Consider the following 13,846-nt stretch of genomic DNA (forward strand, 5'->3'; position numbering starts at 1 on the left):
AGGGGAGAGAGAGAGAGAAACATTGATTTGTCATTCCACTTATTTATGCATTCATTGGTTGATTCTTGTATGTGCTTTGACCAGGGATGAAACCCACAACCTTGGTGTGTCAGGACAATGCTCTACCTACTTGGCCAGGACCTCTTAGCAAATTCTCAAGGTAGGCATTTTCCAAATGGGGAAACTGAGGCTCAGAGAGGTCAGATCACTCACCCAGGTTCACACACTGCATGCTTTGGTTGGGATCTGTCTGGGTCTGCAGTCTGGACTTCAACAGTCACTGCCACTTTCTTATCTTATCTGCCTGACAGGGCTGTGAGTGAAGCTGTGTGATCTGGGTTCAGAGAGCTCCCGGGCCCAGCCACTCTCCCCGCGGCCCCCGAGCTCCAGGCTGACAGCAGCCCAGGGGACATCGCCAGAAGACCCAGGACTGGAGCTGAGGAGAATTTGCTTGTAGTGAGAGCAGAGACCCCTGGGGTAAGGGAATGAGGACACCTTCTCAGAAGGGCTTCAAGTAGAGGCATCCTGAGTGTCCACCGATGTCTTCTGATGGCTGAGGTGCCGGAAGAGGGCCTGGGGGCATTTGAGGGCACGGGCTCCTAGTGGCCCAAACTAGCCGAAATGTTTCTGGAATTCCCTTTTTTATCTTAGAAAGTCACACAGATGTGCTTCCTTCTTTTTATTATGTCAGCTTTCTCCACCTTTTTTTTAAAAAAAAGTTTCAATCCTGGCCAGGTAGCTCAGTTGGTTAGATTGTCCCGATACACCAAGATTAAAGGTTCGATCCCTGGTCAGGGCACATACAAGAATCAACCAATGAGTGCATAAATAAGTGGAACAAATTTGTTTCTCTCTCTCTCTCTCTCTCTCTCTCTCTTTATTTCTCTCTTAAATCAATTTTTTAAAAAGTTTCCCTTCCAAGTCTCTACCTGAGTGGACACAGGAAGACATGCCATGGTGCACCCCGTGCCCGAACTGTGGACCCAGCCGCCCCTTGGTCTGGTTGGAGAGAAAGCAGGGACAGAGTTGGGGTCAGGGTCCTGCCTACTCTCTCACATGTGCTCATGGTTCTGCCTCTTGCCTTGGGCCCTCCTGTCTCCTCCTGCAGGCATCTGTCCAGCCCAGCCCAACTCTCCCACTAGGGGTTCTCAGGGTGCTGCACCCCTCCCTCCATCCCCTGAGGGTCCTTGTCCAGAGGGGCACTACCTGTCTGCAGCCTTCTCTACATGCAGCCAGCACCCCACTCGTGGGCTTCTGTACCCACTGAGAGGAAACTGAGGCCCCGAGACAAGAGGTGCCTAGCTCAAGGGTGCACAGCAAGAAGGGCTGTTGGATGCCCCGGGGGGTCTCTGGGCAGGGGAAGTGCCTCCTCTTGAGGAGAGGGCACCAGATCTGGGCCCTGGCCAGGGAGGCAGGAGGGAGGAGGGACGGCCGCGGGGCACCGGGGGCCGCTGCCTGGCAGGTCCCTGTGCCCAGGGTAGGGAAGTTTCTTATTTCTCCTGCTCGACTTCCCCCTTTGATTTATTATAGCCATGAAATGCTCTGCTCTCTTCTCTTTTCCTTGCTGTCCCCGGGCCTGGAGGAGCACAGACGGCCCCAGGCGCCAGCCCTCGGCCTCACTGGACTCCCAGCTCCTCCGAGGTCTGAGCCTGGGGGGGGCAGAAGCGGGAGGTGAGTCGGGGCAGTCAGTGGGGGCGAGGGGCCCCGGCCTCACAAAGGCTGGCCTGGGGAGGACCCCAGGGGCTGGCACAGTCTCAGGGGGGAGGTCTGGGGGTGGGCAGAGGGTGTGGCAGCAGGTGTGGACTTGAGAGCAGATGGCTCCCTGGGGTCATGGGGGTGGCAGGCTCTGGGCCAACGGCCTCTGTGAGGCTTAGGGATTGGGCCCCGCCAGGGTTTGAAGGCCAGGCACGGAGTTCTCAAATGCCAGCTACCAGCTCAGAGAAACGCTTCTTCTCTGTGACCCCTGACCCCGTATTCTGATTTAACAACGGCCGAAGCAGGCCTGGCTCAGGCTGGCCTGGGGATGGGGTTGAGAACCCAGAGGAAGAAGTGAGGCCCCAGGCCCGGGCGCCCGGGCTCCTCCGGGCCGCAGCTGGACATCACCCCGCGGCCTGGCCCAGGCGGGAGAGGGACGGAGTCTGTCTGCTGGGCGGCTCGGCAGGCCCGACCGGCCATGGCGTTCCTGCCCGCCACTGTGCGGTGCCTGTGGTAACGGGCTGTTGGCGTTTTGCAATGGACCAGGGGTGGGGAGGCTGCGCACACATGCTTCCTGTGGTGACTGGGCGCTTCCTGTTTTCTCAGGCGCCGGACTTGCTACTGTCGATGTGGAAACAGGGGCAGCTGCAGCCGGCGGCTCCAGGCTGGGCGCCCCACTCTGCCCAGAGGAGCCTAACTGGCCCCAGGCCCCAGGCCCCAGGCCCCAGGCCCCAGGCCAGGCTGGATGGCCTGAGTTGCCCCCCACCCCCCACCCCAGGCATCTGTCCTTCTCATCCCCAACAGCTTCCGCCAAGAGGAAGGGGCCAGGCAGGGCGGTCACTCAAGGCCGAGCAGGAGGCCCCCGAGGTCAGAGGCCGTGGTTAGAGCTCTCGGCTGGTGTCAGAGCACGTGGCTTTGGTCTCAGCTCTGTCTTCCTTCGCTGAATGGTCTGGCCACCCCCGACCCACTCCAGGCCTTGGTTTTCTCTGTATGTAGTGATCATGGGCCCCTGTGATCTAAAGTCCGTCATCCATTGCTGCCCCCATTCTGGCCTGAGTTTAATATCCAAAGAGCCTCAACGTTGGGGACAGGGTGAATACCAAAGCTGTAGGGACTCAGCATAGGCCTGGACAGGGAGGGGACAGGGTAGACTGGGGAATGGCAAGGGCAGGCCAGGTGGTGGCCAGACTGGAACGAGGCTTGGAGATGGGAAGGCCAGGACCAGGTTTGGGAGGTAAGGTGTTGAGGCAGAGAGAGCGGTAGGTTACAAGGTTGATCCAGAAGCTTCAAAGGTGGGAAAGAGTATAAGCCTGACCAGGCGGTGGCACAGTGGATAGAGTGTCAGACTGGGACGCAGAGGACCCAGGTTTGAAATGCCGAGGTCGCCAGCTTGAGCATGGGGTCACTGGCTTGAGCGTGGGATCATAGATATGACCCCATGGTCGCTGGCTTGAGCCCAAAGATCACTGGCTTGAAGCCCAAGGCCACTGGCTTGAGCAAGGCATCACTGGCTTGGCTGAAGCCCTCCGGTCAAGGCACATATGAGAAAGCAATCAATGAACAACTAAGGTGCCACAATTACGAGTTGATGCTTCTCATCTCTCTCCCTTCCTGTCTGTCCTTATCTGCCCCTTTCTCTGTCTCTGTCACACACACACAGAAAAAGGTGGGAAAGATTTTAAGAACCTCTATGTTTCTACAGACACGAGGAAAGGGTTTGACACCCTCCTCGCGTTCTTCCTCGGAAGCCAGGCAAGCGGTTGTTTGGAGGGTGGAGGCGGGGTCAGCGCTTGCAGTCCCCCAAGGAGGCGAGTGCCGTGTGGTGTGATGCAGGGGCCTTGGGAGGGACCCAGCCTTTCCCCATCTGTCAGGTGCCTCGAGCTCCATCCACCATTAGGGCCAGGCCTTAGGATTTGGCACTGCCCTCTTCCCGAATATGTTTTGTTTTGTTTTTAAGCTGCTCTTGCAAGAAGGGGAGGGGAGATGACTCTGCTTCTTGTTGAGTTTGCTGACAGCGTCTGACCTCTGGAGGAAGAGTGTCTTTGCAGGGAGTTTGAGGCCTGAACCCCCTGGTCTAGGAGGTTCGGGGATGCTCTCCCCCCAAGTAGCTCCCCTTACACCTCAAGGCTGCTCATCACAGACGGAGCACAAAGGGCTCGTTCCAGCCAGAGAGGTCTTGGGGATCTCAAGATCCCAAGGCTCCGCCTGCGGGGCCATCTGGCCAGCCTGTCCCCTGCCTTGGTGCCCGGGACCAGCCCAAGTGCTGAGTTGGCAGCTCAGCAGCTGCTTCTGCCCACGGAGGCCCAGTTATAAATAAGCCCAGTATGGCCAAGTCATCAAGTTCTGTCTCAGCTGCGTTACCTCAGTGACCACAGGTTGGGGCTGCCCAGAGCTGGGCCCACCAGAACTGGCTCACCCAAACCAAAGGCCGGACTGGCCTTGCTGCCTCCTGGGGTCCCCAAATTGAGGGTTTGTGCATCTGCAGCTACTCAGACCTGGGCCTCCCTGGACACAGGCCGCAGGAGGGGCAGGGCCATTTCGCCTGCACGGAGCCAGCAGCTATTTACAAACTGAAACCGGGAGGAGTGAAGTGGCTGCGGCCAGAGTGGCTCCAGGCCCCCAGCCCCCACTCCCACTCCATCCCCAGCGGCCCCATCCCCCCTCTCCTCATGGCTTCCTCTTTCCTTCTCCACTCAGCCCCCAGCCTCCCACTGCCTGGCCAGCTCTCTCTGGACAGCCTGCAGGCACCTCCAGTGACCCTCAACCCCACAGCGGCCGGCCTGCGGGTCCCCTTCTCTTCTCCACCCCAGGACCCCATCATTCTGGGCTCATTGAAGCAGCAGCCCCTTCCCACCCGGGTCCAGCCCACCCGGGCCTGCCCAAGGCCCATTCCCACAGTTCTCAGTTCCCCTTTGTGCTTGGAAAAGCTCCAACATCAATAGCCACCACCACGCTGCCTGTCCTTGCCCGAAGGTGGCTTCTATGGGTACTCTCAACCTTCATGGAGGGCTAAGGATTCTGGGGTGCTGCAGAGGAAATTGGGGCACCTGGGGACTCAGGGGGCATGTTTCTAGGTAGGAGGCCCCAGCCACGACTGTCTTCAAGTTGAGTTTTGGCTGACTCTTCAGGCTGGTGTGGGTCACAGGCCCTCATACGGTGCAGAATTGAGCTGGGACAGACAGACACTGGGCCCGGGCTGGGCCCATAGGAAATGGCAGGCAGGAAGGTGCTGCATCAGGGGACAGGTCCAAGCAGAGACAAGAGACAACAGTACTAATACTTATTACCAGTAATAGACAAATGCTTCCCCATTGGTCAGAGATTTATAGTTAATATCAGCCACTTCTTTCTGTCCCCAGAACAAGCCTATCCCATCATCTCCATCCTAAGTGGGAACCACATGTCTGAAACTACACAGCTAGAAAGTGTCTGCACTGAGGTCTCAGATTTCCAGACACCCAGTCCTCTTCCCTCTCCATCCAGTTGCCCCCTTGCTGCAGCTTGGGCTGCAGTCTCCCCACTGGGAGGACAGAAGTTTCCCAGCACTGTGACAAAGGCAGAAGCTGGAGGGGGAAGCAGGTCTTGGACAACAGAGTTGTCAGATGGCTATTCATGCCCCGCGCCCTCTGCCCTGCCTGGAGGAGGGGATCCGACTGCCCCGTTCCTTTCCTCCCACCGAGTCCCAGGTGAGGCAAAGCCCTGGCCTGAGCTCTGCTCAGCCTCAGCCAGCGGCTGATTGAGTGTCACCTAACCTCTCTGAGTCTCTGAATCCTCTTCTGTGAAACTGTCATTTCACAAACACCAAGCCGATTACAAGCTGTCTCTAAAGCTAGGACACAGCTCTGCCCATGATTCTGTGGAGAAGGCAAATGAGTTACAAGATCCTGAGAGCTCTGAGAGGGAAACTGAGGCTACGGGACACTGAGAAGTAGTGATGAATACTTCCTGGGGGAGGAGGGTGTCCACTTGGGAAGGGCCGTAAGGGACAGGAAAGAGTTCCCCAGAAAAAGCATGGGGGATGGGCTCTCCATTCTGAGTCACATCCCTGTGCCTTGGCTTCAGATTTCCCACGACCTGAGTTCCCTTCCTTCCTCTGGGCTTGGTGAACTCCTATTCATCCGTCAGAGCCCGTGGACACACCATAGCATGACCAGATCTGGCTTGGCCTGGCAGCTCCTCACCTCCCCTCTCCCACCCAGGGTCTGAGCAGACCAGAGGCCAGGCCTCCTTGGTCACAACGCCCTCGCCAGCCCCACCCAGGCCGGCATCTGCTCCCAAGCTCCAGCCCCCGCCGTCCCCTGCTCCGAAAAGCACCGTTTCCCTTTTCTGGCTGACCACACGTCGTGCACAGGGAATTTCCACTGCAGCCTGCGGAGCCTCTGATTCACTCAGGTCCCTCATACGGTTAACTCCTTCCGGGCCTGCGCCTTCTGCTCCTGCACCCTGAGCTGCCGCCACCCTGCCTGGGACCCATGGGCAGCCTCAACTGGCCTTGGGACCTGATAGAATCACTCGGAATCCAAAAGACCAGAGTAACAGGCTTTACTGAAAGGAAACCTGCCCGGCTGTCTCCTAAGGGAGAGCAGCCCTGGGTTCTCTAATAGGTCGGATTAAATAGGGGATTTGAGGGTGGGGCTGGTAGTCATTAAGGAAAAATGTAGCTTTCAGTGATCTATATAAGATTAACTGTAAATAAACTAGGGGACCTTCCACACAGGGGTTAGTCACCCGGATCCCCAGGGGGGAGTATCCTGGGACATCCAATTTGTCAGTGTCCCTTTGTCCACTTAAGAGAGGAGGGTGTCATGGCCCCCACCTGCAACCCTATCAGGCCCCACAGCCTGAAAGTAGGAACCAGCCTCTTGCTCACTGGCTCCCTCAGGGCCCTCTACACCCAGTACAGGCTCAGGGACCCCTGCCCAGGTCCCCAGGCCCACACTCGCTGCAGCAAGCTGAGCACAGGTTTGCAGAAACATGAGCCCGGGTCTAACTCCGATTCTGGCCCTTCGTGCTCTGTGACCTGGGCAGTGGAAGTGAGGGCTCCACTCTGAGCCCCATTTCTTCTCCGGAAAATGGAGATCCTCCCTGTCCCAGAGCTTCGTTGTGAGGATCCAAGGTGCTGGGCCCGTGACAGGAGCTCAGTAATGATTGCTTTCCTTTCTTCTTTTCAAAGGGCCCCTCAGACCCCATCACAGGGCCCTCACTCCAGCCCCGGGGGTGGCCTTCCCCTGCCGAGACTGGGTTGCTCAGACAGGGGACAGAGAAGTGTGGGGTGCGAGGGAGGGAAGGGGCGGCTGTCCCGGGCTCCCCTCCGCCAGCTTCCTGGCCCCTGCGTTTCTCCGTTTTTCCCAGGAGACCATAGAGAGGCCCGGGGGTGGAGAGCTCTGAGGGGCTGAGGGCCACAGAGACCCTGAGCCTCAGGGCAGGCCGAGCCTTCTTCCTCCTGGGCGACCCCGGGCCTCACACTGGACCATCACGGGCTATCTCATCTCATTCTCATGACCCCATGAGGTGCACCCTGATGCTGCCCCCATTTCACAGAGGAGGACACTGAGGCCCTGAGTAGTGACCTGCCTTCAGCTGCACAGCAGACGAAGGACAGGGACAGGATTCAAATCAAGGTCTACCTCCAGGAAGCACCTGTGGAGGCCAATGGGGGACACCTGCACTGATGGAACCCTACAGTATTCCAGGTAAAGGCCGACAATCTTTTCCGGCCCTTTGAACAGTGCTGGGAGGCAGGGCGCTCTGACCTCTCTGCAGACGTGAATCCTGCAGTGGAAGGATTCGAGTGGAAGGAACTTGCCCAGAGGCCACACATCCAGTCCCGGGGAAGGTCCCAGGGGCACTGGGATAGAAGGGGGTGGGCGGTGGTCAGGGGCTCCACACGGGGTGGGGTGGGGGCCTGAAGGGAAGCAGCTCCTGCCCTCAGTGAGCCAGCAGCGTGGGGCTGCTGCCCGTGGTGAGCAGGAGGAAGTCACTGTGGGTGGCGGTGGGTTTGAGGTGCCGGAGGCTGAGTGATGTGGCCAGGAGGTGAGCTCCCTGTCTGTAGGCCTGGTCAGCAAGAGACAAGGGTGTGGTGGGGTGGCCGTGATTCAGGGCCCAGCGGAGGATCCGTGCCTCCTGGGGATCCGTGCCTCCTGGGGTTGGGGTGGAGAACAAGGGACAAGAGTTGGCGCAGATGGGAGGAGAAACTCAGGGGGGCTGGGGAGAGATGGAGGTAAACAAAGCCTTTGAGAGACAGAGGCCGCAGGGTGTGGAGGGGGTGGCTGTGAGCAAAGGTCATGGATTGAGAAAGAGGTTCTGGGAATGGTGAAAAGTATCTTCTGGGTGGAGGTGAGGGTGGGGCTGGTCCACTTGGGGTGGGGGAGGGTAGAAAGGCTGGTGGACTCTGGGTGTTGGGGGCTCCAGCACAGGCCTCAGAGGTTTGCACTTTGGCCTGTGGACAAGTGAGAGCCAAGGAAGAATTATAGATAGGGAAATACCCACGGGAGAAACTGAAGGTAGGGACAGGGAGGCAGCACGGTCACAGCGGCAGCCCCGTCTCACTCCACTCACCTGCTGTGTGTCCTTGGGCCACAGCCCTCATCAGCCTGAGCCTCATTTCCCTCGTGCGTGACCTGACACTGATAATGAAGTGCCTGCCCCACGGGGTTATGCGAGGGTGGAATGAGTTACCGCCAGCGGACCGTGGGGGCTGACAAGGGGCAGCTCCTTTCCCGCGCCTCTGTCCTGGGCTGTAAGCACTTTATGAACAGTGGCCGTGGATATCAGCCAGGGTCTCAGGCAGACCTGGGTTTAAGCCTCCCTGCGCCACAGATCGGCTGAGCCACCCTGAGCACGTCCCAGGCCGCTTCTGAGCCTCAGTTTTCTCATCCGTATCACGAGGATGGTAATGGCACAAACAGTAGAAGTGAGGACAGAATGCACCCTGCTGTGCTACGTGCCCCCTTCCATCTGGAGTCAGAACCAAACTCCACACAGCATCCCCCAAGCCCCTACCTGATGCAGCCTCTCCCTTCTCTGCGCCCTCACGCAGGCCCCCCGCTGGCCTGGCATTTGCACTGGCTGGTCCCCCTGCCTGGCACTGTTCCCCAGCTTTCTGCTTGGCTCGCCCCCTCGACGTACTGCGGGCCGCCCCCTCCCACTCCGCCTGCCCTGCGCCCCCTCGCCCGCTTTCCAACCGGCAGTAAAGCCATCTCACCCACTATCCTTATCCCTCATCTCCCCTGCTCCAGAACAAGCCCCCCTCCCCATGTCAGAGGTCTTTGCCTGTTTGGGTCGCCTGGCCCACTGAGGGTCTGAGTCAATATTTGTTGCATGTCCTAATGCACTAAAGAGCCAGCCTCGTGCTCTGACCAGCTCTCGGGAGCTCCGAGGGGCCCAGGCGACCGAAGCTGGGGCGCAAGGAGCCTCTCCCAGTGTCTCAACCAGGAGAGGAAGTTGCAAGACAGCCATTTCTGTACACAGTTCAGCTCTGTTTGTCAACTTTCCCAGCTCATGACCCGAGGCTGAGTTCTCCCACATGCCCCGTCACTCCCGTGGGGCCAGTTGCTAGGAGAGGAGGAGGGGGCTCCACTCCCTCATTTCAGAGCTCTTTTCCGTTGCGGGGTCTGCAAGTTTAGGGGTTGTGTCCTCTATGGGGACTCAGCTCCGAGGACCCAGCACCCACATTTCCTGTTGCCCTCCTACCTTGTGATTGCAATAGCACCCAGCCTAACCCCATCAGCTGCCCAGGCCAGTGGGGGCAAAGGGCTGCCCAGCCAGACCCCCACCGCCCCAGCCTGCCTGGCCTCGCTGTCTCTCTGCAGGGCTCAGCACCACAGGGCCTGTCCCAGTGGGGTAGCGAACAGCCCTGTCACATGCTCTGGGAAGGAGGGTAGGTGGGTACAACTTTTATCAAGGGCAATGTGACAGTATCTCTATCTATTTACTGATCTATTATTTATCTATCATCTATCTCAAATTTAAAAGGCAGTACACTTCAAACTAATAAAATATTACACATCAATTATATCTCAATAAAAAAAATACATCTAAAAAAAAAGGTGAGTCAAAGACCCCTGTGCACTGATGTTACAAAATCTAAATAAATGATCTCAATTCCAGTGAGTTAAGATAGATATATGTCATTTTCAACATTATACTTTAAGGGCTCTCTATTTCTACTGCATTTAAGGAGTTTCTGGCACCACGTGTTTGCACTGGCGGGGAGGGAGGAGCAGGGTGCCCCTCGGCACCGGTGACTCCCCTTTCCGTGTTAATCTTTAACCATCAACATGTTCCTTGGAAAGTTAAATATAAAGGAAGGAGAATTTAAAGAGTTTTTGTTTCCCTTCAAACATTTACTTTCCCAGAAGTAAATCTTTCTCCTAAGTTGTTTTCATTGGAGACACAAAAGTCCACTTTGTTCTTCGCTGTGGAAGGGTGCTTGCGCATAGACGAGCAAAGGCAAACACACAGAAACTAGCCTCCAAGCCCGCGCCGTAGCCTGTCCAGCCCGAAACAACGTTCAGCTACTCTGGTCATCTGCCCTTGATGGACTGCTCTTCCAGGGGTCCTCCCTCTAACTACCCTGCTAACAAACAAACAAACAGAAAACCCTTGCCAATTGACCCAGCATTTCAACTCTTCTAACTTGTGAAAATTTATCCTAGACGTACACTTGCATATGTGTAAATTAACAAATTTTATCGATTTTAGCATTATTTGTAATAGCAAAGGACTGGAAACAACCTGAACATTTGTTCATAAAAGGCTACTTAAGTAAAACTTTTTGGAAAAGACTTTATTTATTCATTTTAGAGAGAGAGAGAAGGGCGGGGAGCAGGAAACATCAACTCCCATATGTGCCTAGACCAGGCAAGCCCAGGGTTTTGAACCAGCGACCTCAGCGTTTCAGGTCTCTGCTTTATCAACTGCGCCACCACAGGTCAGGCAGTAAGTTTTTAATGATTGGAATACAGTACAGCAGTGTTTAGCAACCCTTGGTCTGCAGACAGGTCCGCCAGACATCTCGTGCCAGGTAACAAAAGAGTTAACCACCCTGCTGCTGTATGAAGATTATAGACGCAATGATCTTAGTCGAATTCGCTTATGCTCAGGGTGATTTCTGCCTTAGCGATCCCCGAATTAATTCTCTTATTTTCACTGGTCCATGTGTAACAAGTTTAAAAACCACTGCTACGAAAATTAACCACAGCTACATGGTGGGAAAGAGAAGCAGAAATATATACATTCCCTCCCCCAATATTTACAATACAGTTCTCTTTATATAAATATTAAAGCCTGTTTAGATTAAAAAAAAACAAAAAAACTAAGCTATGTGTTAGAGACATTTACATAAATGGTAAAATTATAAAGAAGAGTAATGAAATAAGTACTAAGAACCATAGGACGGTGTTACTTCAAGAGAGAGGGAGGGGTCTGTAAGGGGACATTGATGCCTCTGGAGGCAGGAAGGGGGTCGCTTCTTGATCTGGATGGTGGTTACATAAGGGTTAGCTTTATAATTCTTACTACGTTTTTAGCAAGAGAGAGAGATAGAGAGAGAGAGAAGGACAGGGACAGACAGGAAGGGAGAGAGATGAGAAGCATCAACTCATAGTTGTGGCACCTTAGTTGTTCATTGATTGCTTTCTCATATGTGCCTTGACTGGGGGGTTCCAACTAAGCCAGTGAGCCCTCGCTCAAACCAGCACCCTTGAGCTCAAGCCATTGACTGTGGGGTTATGTCTATAATCTCATGCGCAAGCCGGTGACCCTGCTCTCAAGCTGGTGAGCTTTTGCTCAAACCGGATGAGCTCACGCTCAAGCTGGCAACCTCGGGGTTTTGAACCTGGGTCCTCAGCATCCCAGGTTGACGCTCTATCCACTGTGCCATCACCTGACCAGGCAATTATTCTTTAAATTGTATGTAAATATTTTTTTGCATTTGTTAATATGAACGAGGTCTCTCATGATTTTAAAATATTGCACTCCATCTGAACGGTGGAATACCATACAGTCATCAAAAAGAACAAGATAGCTCTACGTGCATGGAAATGGAGTTGATTTGAGGGGAGGAAAGCAAACCACAATGTGTTTGTATGCTACCTTTTAGGGAAAATTAACAAGAGAACACATCTGCCTCTGCGCTTAAGTAAGCTTACACCATTTCTAGAAAGATACGCAGAATCAGGTAAATTGCAGGGAGCCTATGGAAGGGAAGCTGGACAACTGTTTCCCTTTTTGTACCTTTTGAGTTTTGTATCAGGTGCCTATATTATCTATTCAAAAAATAAAATGATCGGAAATTGTTTTTGCCTCTCATTCTCTGGAACCTCGAAGACATTTGGGCTCAAACTGATCCCTTGCTGAGAAGAATGAGAGTCAGAGCCCAGGTGTGAGGCACCTGGCGATGGCCAGAGGCCGGGGGTCTCTGCAGAGAAGCAGGAGGCCAGGTCGCCCCCGGCGGTCCCATCTGCTCTCTCCCCACTCCTTCGCCCTCCTCTTCTGACCCCCACCCTGTTCTCTCCTCACTTAAAGTTCTCGCCGCCTCACTTCCTTCCTTTGCCACTTTCTCCTGTTTTGTTTCTCTTTCCCTTCCCTTCTGACCCTCACTGTCTTTCCCCCTTCTCTGCCCTTTCTGCCCTCTCTCTGCTTGGCTCCTCAGTCTTTCTTCTTTCTTCCTTCCCTCCCCGCGAGGATCTGGCCTCTCCCCGAGCTCCAGGAGGCAGGTTTCCTGCCCCAGCTCTCCACACAGGCTGTGGGACCCTGGGCGAGTCACTGACCTCCTGGGCCACCGTGTGACAGATGATTGATTGTCTTGGTTACGTGAGATCACAAGGGTGGAAGCAGCAGCACAATGCTGAACACTCAGAAAATAAGTTTTCCTCCTTTTAAAGGAGCTCTTAGCTTTGGGTGGTGGGCGGTCAGACCCTTCCTGCTCTGCTTGGAATTGCTTAGAATCCGGGTCTGGATGTTCGGAAGGCTTTGAATAAGAGCAGGTCGCTGGGCATGTGAGGTCTGGGAGAGAGGCCTCTGGTGCGCTTCGGGGGGCGGGGGAGGGGGAGGAGGGGTGGGGAGGACATGCTGGTGCATGAACAGACACGATGCTCACGTTGAGCAGGAAGTGAGAGTCATTCTGCCCATTCTAAGAGATCTGGGCCCTGGATCTTTTGGGGGTCTTCCTCACTCAGGGCTCTTGGACTTAGCCAGGGTTGGGACAATGGAATCTCTTTCTTCTCCCGGGGTCCTTGAGACTTAGGCCCCAGAAACATAGAGTCGATGTTTGCTGCCTGCACCACAGAGAACACCCCCCTGCCTACAGCCAGCAGAGGCCCCAGAGTCACCCCTGATGCAGCCCACACTCCTGGCTGGACACTCAAGGCCCTTTGCTGTCCTGTCCTGTCTTGCTTCTGCCCACAAGGATGGCTGCTCCCTGTTCCCTTGTTCTTTCCCTCCTCCGGACAATGCCCTTCCCCTTACGTGCTCTCCTGCCTGTGGTTCTGACCATTCAGCTGGGCCTCACTGCACCTAGCACCTCCTCCTTGTCCCCCCCGCCCCGAGAACTACACCCGCTGTTTGTGTATCTGTCACCTCTGCGTTCCTGCAAGCTCCCGGAGGCCTCATTCCAGTTTGTGCCCAGCCTGTGCGGAAGACCCTCAAAAAAATGTTAGTGATTGAATGAACAAGTTAGTAGATAAACAAGCATATAAGCAAACCAAACCAAGACAATAATGAATGAGTGAATGAATGAATGAATGAATGAGACATCAAGCAGGACCTGGTTGTCATGGAGTAGACCCACCTTCACACACATCTAGTTAGCTGGGACTCTGCCTTCTTGACACGAAAGTTGAAGCAGGGATGGAGCCAATGCTGACGCAGCCTGCCCCTGCCTTCCTCTTGGGGAGGGGTCTGGGTCAGGTCTGAGGGTGTCTTGGGGACTTGTGACCCGGACCCCTGAACGAGTCCCAAGTGTGCATGCAAAAAATCAGTGAAGATCAAAGATCTAATAGTGAAACCAAACCTGTGGATCTCTGGTCTTTTGCTGCCTGTGAAGAAACATGTGGGAGCCTGAGGTCCCACTGACAGGAAGGGGGCAAGCTAGTTCCAGTGGGAAGGGGATAGGAAGCAAAAGGCTAGACCCCACAGGGAGGAAACTGAA

This window comes from Saccopteryx leptura, chromosome 1 (assembly GCF_036850995.1).
Source record: "Saccopteryx leptura isolate mSacLep1 chromosome 1, mSacLep1_pri_phased_curated, whole genome shotgun sequence".
NCBI lineage: Eukaryota > Metazoa > Chordata > Mammalia > Chiroptera > Emballonuridae > Saccopteryx > Saccopteryx leptura.